We start from the raw sequence: 8,406 nt of genomic DNA, 5'->3' as shown, positions 1-8,406 counted from the left end.
CCGCGCCAGGCCGGGCCCGCGGGGGCGGGCGGGCTGGGGGCGCTGGGGGCGCCGGCCGAGCCGGCCCGGCCTTGGAGCGACCGGCGGGGCGGCGGGGCGGGAGGCTCTCGCGTTCCGCGGCGGCCTCCGCTTGGCTCGCGGCCCCGCGGCGGCGGCGGCGGCGATGGCTGCACCAGCAGCGGCAGCCGCCGGCCGGGGAAAGGGTAGCGGCGGCGGCGGTGGCGAAGAAGGAGAAGGAGAAGGAGGAGGAGGAGGAGGAGGAGGAGGACACCCGGAAAAGGGGCCGCGCTCACTAGGAGCGGCCGCCGCCCGGCCCGGGGCCTCCCGGGCTCACAGCGCCCCCTGCTGCGCGGGGGGACCCGCCCGGCGGCCCGGTCCCACCCCCGGCCCCGCCCTTCAAGGCTACCTTCCAAGTCTCCCCATCCTCGGTCTGGCCTAACGCCCTCATCACGGAGTCTTGTCCACCCACAGGTTACTGCTCTAGAGGCTTACCCCTCGTATACCCTTTTAGGAGTCTCCTAGAGACCCCTACCCGAAGCTCTCTACTCTCTCGTCATCCAGAGTTTACCCATCCCAACCTCCCAAACGGACCCTGTTGTGACCTTTTTGTCACACAAAGTTCCCATCAAGTCCCTCCCTAATGACTTGATCTTATCTCTCAGGACCTCTCCAACTCAAGAGAGTTCCCCATCCCTCCCAGAGACACCCCATCTTCCCCCAATGGACCCTGCCGTGTCACCCAGAGACTCTTGAACCTCAAGACTTCCCCTTCTCTCCTCATCCAGAGCCTTCCTCACGAAACCCTTCTTTTACGCTTTCCCCCAAATTTCCTTCCAGAACCTTCCCTAAGAGCCCTCTGTATGTTCACTTCTGTCACTTGGTTAAGTTGGAGTCAGCCGGGTTTCTCACTGTAAAGTTCCTATTTTTCCCTTTGTAATTAATAAGCAATTTGTGGGGAGATACTTTAGGACCATGTAAGTACCCTGGTTTTGTTTGGGACCACAGAGAGCAGGAGGAGAATTGTGAGAGTCCTGCCGGCAGGGACAGGCTAGGGGCATGGACTGAGGGTGGGGTAGCCAACCAAACTTTGGCCTATTTTACCATGTTGTCTTCTAGCCCTGAACACTCTTTTTTTTTTTTCAGTATGCAGGCCTCTCACTGTTGGGGCCTCTCTCGTTGCGGAGCACAGGCTCCGGACGTGCAGGCCCAGCGGCCATGGCTCATGGGCCCAGCCGCTCTGCGGCATGTGGGATCTTCCCGGACCGGGGCACGAACCCGTATCCCCTGCATCGGCAGGCGGACTCTCAACCACTGCGTCACCAGGGAAGCCCCACTCTTCTCTCTTTGATCTTCTGGGCCTTTCTTTTCTCTTGCTTTCCCATCCCACATTTTTTTTGTGTGTGTGTGTCAACAGAACTTCCTCACTCAGCCCAGGTTGCTCTGACTCCAATCCTTTTTCATATTCTGTTTTCCAGGTGAGACCCTGTTTCCTCCCTTTTGATATAGTTAAGGGCACAGACTGTGGAGTCAGATCCATCCCAGGTCTGAATCCCAGCCCTGCTACTTACAAGCTGTGTGACCTTGGGTCAATAACTTAATCTCTCTGTGTTGTAGATTTTACAGCATAAAAATAGTAGTGGCACCTACTTCACAGGGCTATGGGGAAAATTAGACAAGGTAAGCCATGTAATACACTTAGAACAGTGTCTAGCAGATACTACATGCTCAATATTATTATTATCAGACCAGGACCTTCCTCCTATCACTTTTCTGTCCTTGAGATCACCACATGCCCATCTTTCAGTTCTTTTCTACCCTCCAAGCTTGGCCAGGGCCACCTCCACCCCCTCCACTCCCATCTTCCTATGCCTGACTCCTTTTTCCTCTTCAAGTCTCACCTTTAAGTTCACTTTAAATGTTAGAGTTGATACTGCTCTATCCCAGCACCCATCCACATTCTTCAGAAAACTGCATATTTTCTAATTATTTGTTTCCTAGGTTTTTGTCTGTTTCCTCTACTGTAGAAACAGCGTGAGAACAAAAACTGACTCTGGTTGCTCACCACTGTCTCACCCAGCATCTGCCACAGCTCAAGGCTTTCAGTGAATACAGTGTTACCCTACAGAGCATGTATTAATTACAAAGGGCAACCTGGAGGTCATCACGCTAATCATGAATCAAACTTAACATCATCAGTAAGGAACTAACTGACCCTCTGATGTGATGCATCAAGAAGGGACACAACATTTGCCCCCAGATTTTAACTTTAATCAGACAAATCCAAACTGGGGAGCATTCTGCAAAACAACTAGCCTGGACTCTTCAAAAAGATGTGTCACAAGAGAAAACAAAACAAAAAACCAAAACTCTGGAGTAGTGCTCTTGATTAAAGAGCCTGAGAGATATAACTAAATGAAGTGTATCATTCTGGATTCGATCCTGAATGAAAAAGGTAGGAAGGAAAGGAAAGAGAGACAGAGGGAGGAAGGGAAGGGGAAAGAATACAGCTAAAAGGACACTACGTATTGGGACTACTGAGGAAATTTGAATATAGGATGTATATTACATAAAAGTATTGTATCAATGTTAAATTTTATGAGTGTGAGGATTATGTTGTGGTTAGGCAGGAGACTCTCTTGATCTTAGGAGTTATATGCCAAGTGTTTAGGGATGAAGTATCATAATATCTGCAACTTACTCTCAAATGGTTCCCCAGAAAAACGGGGGTTCCTGAAAGCACAAGCATGCAAGGAAGAGGGGAGAGATTAGAGAGAAATGTTGACAGTTGCAGAATGTGATTGGACTACATGAGCTCGCAATTTTTTGGTACTTTGAAAATTTTCAAAATAAAAACTGGAAAAAAATAAATAAAGCATTTATGGAATAAGTGGGCTTTGGAATTTAATTCCCAAACCTGCAAACCTCCCTAAATCTCTGTTGCATGAGAAGACACAAACATTCTCAAATTCTTAATGCAGCCTTAGGATTTCTTTCTGACAAGTCCCTGTGAACTAGTCTAGACTGGAGGTTTTCAATTCTGAGCCCCGGATGAGCTTCCTAGGTTCAAGGAAACCTTGACACTGTGCAAATTTGTGGGTCAGTGTGTGTGTGTGTGTGTGTGTGTGTGTGTGTATGCATATGGGTGTGTGTGCATTCTGTCCTTAGCATCCATCAGATTCTCAAAGGAGCCCATGGCCCAAAAAGGGTTCCAAACTACTGGTCTAACTACTAGGTCCAGTCCCAGCTGGGGTTCCACTCCTTACCTCCACCCTCACCCACCTCTGACCCCACCTACCCTCCCTGCACCTTTCTCTCATCCCTCACCACCTAACCCGCACCCATCTCACGTAACCTGCTCCCACACCTGCCGGGATGCCTGAGGATTTGCCCACACACTCTGGTGAAAAATGCCGTTGGATTTGGCTGACACTTGGCTAACTCAGCCCTGAAACCTGCAGTCAGTCCTCCCACGGCCAAATGGAGTATGCTTTTGTGGTTTCTTGGTAGGTAGGTTAGGCACTCCATGGACTTGGTAGATACCCACCTCCTCTCCTTCCTGCCAGTTTGCCATGCAGTGTGCTTGGTGTGAATTAAGATGGGCGATTGGAGATGGTACCAATGCAGCTTTCACTGAAGGAGTAAGATTCACTTGGATATGGAGAAGGACAGGCCAGTGGCTCGGCAGGGATGGCAGACAGGGTAGGGACATTCAGTGAACCAGAATCAACCTCCTCTAATTACTCTGTGTGTGTGTGTTTCAGGATGAGCATAATTCAGGGTTACACAAGGGAGAATGAAAGAGGGCATCTTGAGTCAACTGGCTCAAGAATTTAATGCCAGCTCCTCCTATGCCCCCAAATTCTATCCAAATACTAAAAAATAATCCCCAACCCCCCTCCAAAATTAAAAAACCCTCACAAGAACACCTTCTATCTTTCCAAGGCCTATTTCCAAAACATTTGAGAGGTTTACAGGCTTTTATGCTATATTGCTGATTCTTAGAACCTAGCCCAAGAAAATGATGACAATTATGATCAAAGAATTATTAATGGTAGTGACAATTTGTGTGTTCAATATCATTGAATCCTGCAAAAACCCTGAGGCTAAAAACCATTGAATTTACCCCTTAACTGGGTGGATTGTATAGTATGTGAATTATATCTCAAGAAAGCTGTTTAAAACTCCAGTGAGGTTGGAGCTATTGTAAGGATCTCCTTTTTGCAGTTGTGGAAACCAAGACTCCAATAACTGAAGCAGAGCCTGGATTTGAACTCTGGTCTTTCTGACCACCAAGTCCATTTCTGATTCAGTATATCCCCCCAAAGACCTAAAGATGTTCATCATGAAAATCACCATCTTTAAAATCATGAAAATGTAAAACAACCTAAATATCCCCAATTGAGGGACGAGTTAAATAAATCGTGTATCCCTACAGTGAAATATTAGGCATCATTAGAAATTATGATTATCAGGAATTTTTAGTGATGAGAAAAATTTTATTATATGAGGTTTCTTATTAGGTTTTTAAAAAATTACACAAGTAATTGTGGTAAGCAGAATAATGCCGCAGTCTCCACCTTGTTCCCCAGAGATCTCTACTTTCTAACCTCTGTGACCTGTGAATATATTACTTTACATGGAAAAAGAGGCTTTGCAGATGCAATTAAGTTAAGGATTTTGAGTTGGGGAGATTATCCAGGATTAGCCAAGTGGGCTTAATGTAATCACAAGGGTCCTGATAAAGGAAAGAGAGGCAGGAGAGCCAATGAAGTAGATGTGAAGACGGAAGCAGAGGTCAGCGTGATGCAATTGCTGGCTCTACAGGTGGAAGGGGGCCGTGAGCCAAGAATTGTAGTCAGCCTCCAGAAACTGGAAAAGGCAAGGACACATTCTCACCTAGCAACTCCAGAGGAATGCAGCCCTGCCCACACCTTGATTTTAGTCCAATGACACCCATTTCGAACTTCTGACGTCTTGAACTATAAGATAATAAACCTGTGTTGTTTTAAGCCACCAAGTTTGTGGTAATTTGTTATAACAGCAACAAGAAACTCATACAGTAGAATATAGTTACTAAACATTCTTCAAGAAACTCGGTCAGTGAGGTTAAAAGTGAAGAGTGTTCTTCTTTCCCTTCGACATTCCCACAGTTTGGTGTGTATCCTTCCAGGCCTTTTCCTCTGCAATAAGAACATATAATACAATAACATACAATACAATGTATGTTCTTTTGCTTTGCTTTGCTTTGTACCAAAGTGTATATACATACTTAGTAGATAAGTTCTCAGGCTTGTAACAAATGTATAGAAAAAGAACTGCAAGGAGATACAAGTGCCTTTGAGTCTGGGAATCACTTGATTTTTCTTTTGTAGTCAGAAAAAAAAAACCAATGTTTACATGCTGTTTACTATGTTGGCCCTTCTCCCAACAACCTATGAGTTAGTGGGGGCTTTTCACCAGTTGGGAGGTTGTAGAGGGTTGGGGAGTAAGGTCTTAAATCCTCTCTGTAATCAGAGGAATCCACAGGGAATGCTGGACTCTCATTTCTGTGTGTCTTTGAGGCTCCAGACAGGTGAATAAAGTGTGTTCATTAGGGCCGCACTGGCAGCACTCCACCTGGTTCCATTCCCACAACTTGCTTAGGGATAACACACTTTGATTCTTTTTTTTTTAATCATCCTTAAAGTGTGACCCACTCCACCCTCCACCCAGCAGGTGTCCCCACAGAGGGGCAGGAGCAGATGTGGCACAGCCTGCCCAGACTAGAAACAGAAATTTTCTGCTGGTGCTCCAGTGGGGTCCTTCTTTATTCAGCCTTTTTTTAAAAAAAATTAATTTATTTTATTTTATTTATTTTTTATTTTTGGCTGCGTTGGGTTTTCGTTGCTGCATGCAGGCTTTCTCTAGTTGCGGCGAGCGGGGGCTACTCTTCGTTGCAGCGCACAGGCCTCTCACTGCGGTGGCTTCTCTTGTTGCGGAGCACGGGCTCTAGGCGCACAGGCCTCAGTAGTTGTGGCACACGGACTCAGTAGTTGTGGCTCGTGGGCTCCACAGCGCAGGCTCAGTAGTTGTGGCGCACAGGCTTAGTTGCTCCGCGGCATGTGGGATCTTCCTGGACCAAGGCTCGAACCTGTGTCCCCTGCATTTGCAGGCGGACTCTTAACCACTGCACCACCGGGGAAGCCCTATTCAGCCTTGTTTGACTGCAAAAGGGGGCACACTTTTCACCCCTGTCCCCCATCACCCATCCTTTCTGAGAAGCTTAGTGAACTCAAACTCTCCTATTATTCACAGGGAAAGAGATAAACTCATTCAGACTAAAATGTCAATAACATCTCTCTAAAGGGGATTTGCATTTGAAGGAGGGTCTGGACTCAGAAGTCCTGCAGAATGGATCCTTCATCACGCAGTTGTGAGTGGTAGGTGGAGGGGTTATTTTGAAGGGCAGGCAGTACCTCCCTGAGAGCTGCACCCACCCCGAGAGACTGAGGTGGGCATTTGGAGGGGCGTGGGCTGAACTCTACAGTAACAGGCACCACAGCCCCTGGCAAGGCCACTGTACTTCGCAAACATTTATCCTCTTCCGGGCAGACCAATTGCTCTTCCAAATTGTCCACAATCACCATCAACTCCCACCTCCCATCCATCACCAAGTCCAGCTGGTTTTCTGTCCAGCTGGCAGCTCACTTCCACCTTCCTGTCTTGATGCCTATAGAGTTGGCCCTGACTTAAGCCTGAATCATTTCCTCCTTGGCTTTTCTGCAGGTCCTTTTCTGCAGCCATTTCTGGGCTGTCAGACTCACCACCTACTAACCCAGGGGTCCTTAACCTGGCTGGGTCAGTGGCTAGAACTCATTGGGTTCATAACCTTGGGTGAAAGAAAATTACATCTTTATTCACTAACCTCTAAATAAAATTGAGCATTTCCTTCCATTATGGATGTAGTAAATAAATAAATTAAAAAAATGAAAAGAAACAAAGCCCAGTAGTATTAGTGCCCCCTGCGAGTATGTCACTAGTAGAAATCCCAGATATTTGCTTGTCACTTTACAGTTGGTATTATTATTTATTTTTTTAAGATTTTTTTGTTTTTTTGATATGGACCATTTTTTTTAAAGTCTTTACTGAATTTGTTACAATAGTGTTTCTGTTTTATGTTTTGGTTTTATGGCCCCGAGGCATGTGGGATCTTAGCTCCCTGACCAGGGATCGAACCTGCACCCCCTGCATTGGCAGGTGAAGTCTTAACCACTGGACCGCCAGGGAAGTCCCTGGTGTTTTGTTTTGTTTTGTTTTCAGATTCTCATGTTTTATTGCCATATCTTCATAAACATTTAAAAGGGAAAAATATCATCACTGCAGTCTTGACAAGTAAGATTTAATCCTTAACTAGATTGTAATGGATCCTCTCAGAATTGAAGAAAATGGTTGATAGAAGCATAAGGTGGCATTTGGTGCTGGTCATTCAGTTCATGAGGCTGTAGACTGGAGCATGTGGTCAAGTGTGAAAGCTTGGCAGCTGGATCTTTCTGCTTGGTCCATTTCCCAGCCAGGTTAAACCCTTGTTCAAACTTACTAGCTGTGTTTCTGATTATAAATTGCTTAATCTCACTTTACCTCAATATATTCCTGGCACATGATAAATATTCAATTAATGTTAGTTCTTATTGTTAGTGATCCAGAAGAATTTCAGCACAAACCCAAATATTAAGATGTTGTTTTAGGGCTTCCCTGGTGGCGCAGTGGTTGGGAGTCCGCCTGCCGATGCAGGGGACGCAGGTTCGTGTCCCGGTCCGGGAGGATCCCACGTGCCGCGGAGCGGCTGGGCCCGTGAGCCATGGCCGCTGAGCCTGCGCGTCCGGAGCCTGTGCTCCACAACGGGAGAGGCCACAACAGTAAGAGGCCCGCGTACCGCAAAAAAAAAAAAAAAAAAAAAAAGAGATGTTGTTTTAGATCTGCTTCTTTGGGTCACTTCTGATGAGCTTTCTAGTTAGTTAGGCTCGTGATAGATGATGGTTGACCAGCAAAGATCCAACTGATTCATAAGATAGTTCCAAACCTTGTCTGTAGATTTTCCTGGAGGTCTCAGTTTTCGTCAGAACTTTGGAGATCATCTCAATACATCAGAAGGATGCCAATGCACAAAAGGAAACATGTTCCGTACTATACTAAAAGCCATTGCTGTCCAGAAGGACCAGCTGCTCTGATTGCCGGAGGCAAAACGAAAACAGTGGGACTGTCCCTCCTCCGGAGGATACAGTGGGACTGTCCCTCCTCCGGACCCTAAGGCATCTGTTTAAAAGGCTGTGAGGCTGACATTTGATACTTTTTATTTCCCCCAACAGATACTAGGGGATATACCCTGAGGAATAACAAAAAAACCATACAAAATAACAACAAAGAACC

The sequence above is a fragment of the Aethalodelphis obliquidens genome, unplaced genomic scaffold (assembly GCF_003676395.1).
Source record: "Aethalodelphis obliquidens isolate GAN/ISIS:26980383/991018 unplaced genomic scaffold, ASM367639v1 scaffold20, whole genome shotgun sequence".
Lineage (NCBI taxonomy): Eukaryota > Metazoa > Chordata > Mammalia > Artiodactyla > Delphinidae > Aethalodelphis > Aethalodelphis obliquidens.
Note: the sequence above shows the minus strand (reverse complement) of the source record.